Here is a 3,041-nt window from a genome sequence, read left to right on the forward strand (position 1 = left end):
GTCTCTTCGTGAATCTTCTAGAAACTCATCATGTGTTACCAGCGTCACGTGACTTCCGCTGTCGTAACAATATCAAAATAATTAGCCAAAATATCAAATTCAAGGATTCTGATTGCTGTAGTTTTATTTATTATTATTTAATGACTTCACGATAATTCAATAAGGGAATAGAACATTTTAGGTGATGTTACAATCATCATTTATCCCAATATAATCAGAACAGAGAGGGAAAAGTTGAAGTATACAACTGCTGAAAGGATTCCCTCAATGTTGCAAAACTGAACTACCAATAAGCACCAGATTTAGTGCATTTTTTATTTCATAAGAACCATACGCACTTCACTTACGAAATTTAGTAAAAGTGAAAAGTCACTCTAATTCTTAAAGAGTCGCAAAACTAAGAGATATGTACGTAACACGTCCACTCGTCTTCTATAAATGATAAACCCAACAAATACATGAAATCTTTTAATTATGGTACGATTAATTACTCTAAAGATTATTGTCAAATCATTGTGTTACTCATAAAATATCTTAAAATTACGTTATAGCATGCTATGGCGATTTAATATTTTATAACGAACTCGGAGATTTAAAACACTGGTATGATATCTTAAGGAATAAAGCATTTAAAATGTTGTATAAACATAAACATTAAAATTCTACAATTATTCCTAAATTTTCTATTAACAACATATATTATTTATGTAGATAAACATTTAACGGAAAGAAAATAAAATATATTGCAGAAACAATGTACATCTCAGGCCACACACTCCAGTTGTCTTCCCGTTCCAAAAGTCAGTGTTAAGTGCCACTTCTACATTAAGAAACCGTTATTATAGCATAGTTACAAGCCATTAGGTAGAAACAAAAGTGTTAGTCAATGTGAATTACCATTTTTATATTAAGAAACCGTTATTATAGCATAGTTACAAGCCATTAGGTACAAACAAAAGTGTTAGTCAATGTGAATTACCATTTTTATATTAAGAAACCGTTATTATAGCATAGTTAAAAGACATTAGGAAGAAACAAAAGTGTTTACCTGAAAACGAAATAAGAACGAGATAAGCATGTTTATTTAATCAGTAGTGTGCGTGAGATACATATATATTCCTTTATTACTATCTAATATATTCAGGATAAAGTATATCTAACTATATTGATAAAACAAATATATATTTTCGGTACGTCAACAGTTTTAATAAACAAGCAGATTAATCTATCTCTTATGTGATTATATAAATACCAAATGTGTGGCTGTAATGCTACCGCACAGTAAGTAAAAACTGGCATGAAAAATCTATTATTATGATTTATTCTTACGTCAGATATAACTTTTTATTTAAAACTTTAACGCTAGATGTCGATTTATCCTAATTTTTGTCATAGCCCTTTGATTTTTTAAACAGTTCAATTACACAAATATTCAACCAAATATATTTAAATTTCAACCAAACACGTTCAATATCTGCTGATGAATACTTATACATATTTGTAAACTGAATACTTGTATGAGAACGGTACTGTTGATATTAGTATATTAAAGGTTTGTTTGTAGCTAAGCACAAAGCTACACAATGGGATATCTGTGCTCTGCTCACCACGGGTATCGAAACCCGGTTTTTAGCGTTGTAGGTCCGAAGACATATCGCTGTGCCACTGGGGGCGTATACTAAAGGAACTTTCTCCGTTCAACGCCCGTTTTTAAATACTATCTATGCATATCTACTATTCAATACTATGAAGTAAAATATTTTCTTTATATATAAACTATAAGAAACTTGAGCCATTTGTCGAATGTTATTTGAAAACAACGTTTCGATCTGTTACAGCACACCCTTCCGACAACGCCAGCAAGTGCAAACTTTTGTCTTTAATTAAGTAATCTCCAAAATTGATATGCTGGACATAAATCTTCAATTTAAAAAAAAAAGGTTTTTGTTTTCCAATAAGGTTAGTATTTTCTAAATAAAAATTAGACAGGCAAGTCAAACTATTAATTAAATTAAATGTCCTACTGAATTGCCCCTCCGTGGCTCAGCAGTAAGTCTAAAAGCTTATAACGCTAAAAATCGGGTTTCGATACCCACAATGAGCATAGCACACACAATCAATTTTGTAGCTTTGTACTTCACGAAGAACAAAGGAATCCTACTTAATCACAGTTTAAACCAATATTAAAAAGATTCATTACATATTAAACATAGCCTTAAATCATCTATTTTTATTCTTAATATACTGGTAATCTGTACTTAGAATACGTAATTGTATAATACATTTAGTTGTTTGGGTAATTTCTTGCCAGATGGAATATTCCAACCTCATTTTTAGACATATTGCTAGACGACGTTGGTTAAAAACAGAATCACTAAGCATAAGATGCATTCATGTGTTTAGGAATATTTAACTTAAAGTGCTCGTAAACTAGAACGGTAACCACACATTTACTTAAATACACACACACACGCATATATATATGTAATGTATCTTATATCAATAATAATTTGTGGTAAACTACATTTGATATATTTGTCGTAGGAGAAGTAGCACTATGAATTTATCCTGTTTCGGTTAGAAATGTTACTTGTGCTGAATTAATACACAAAACCGAAAGCAATTAAACTAACTGAACCACAATCGGGAAATCTGTAGTCTACCTTTAGTGCCAGAGATAATATCTGTAAACCAAAAAATTTTAAAAGCACGTCCATGGAATCGATAAAAATGGAAAAACATGAAATTAAATCATATTTAATTTGCACACCTATGTGGTGTGTGGTATGTTATAATAATTAATATTTTAGAGTTTTCGTCTGAATCACAAATATATATATATAACAAATCAAAAATATAACATCCAATCCGAAATATTTCAAAATAAATGTATCAGGCAGCCGGTAGCACTGTTTATGTTGGGATGGCTCTTATTGTTAATCGAAATGGTATTTTAAATATCTCCTCAATAGGTTATCAGAACTTTACAATATTATACAGTGCTTCCTTTTATAATAATATCTATGTAATGACTGAGTCAC

The sequence above is a fragment of the Limulus polyphemus genome, unplaced genomic scaffold (genome assembly GCF_000517525.1).
Source record: "Limulus polyphemus unplaced genomic scaffold, Limulus_polyphemus-2.1.2 Scaffold611, whole genome shotgun sequence".
NCBI lineage: Eukaryota > Metazoa > Arthropoda > Merostomata > Xiphosura > Limulidae > Limulus > Limulus polyphemus.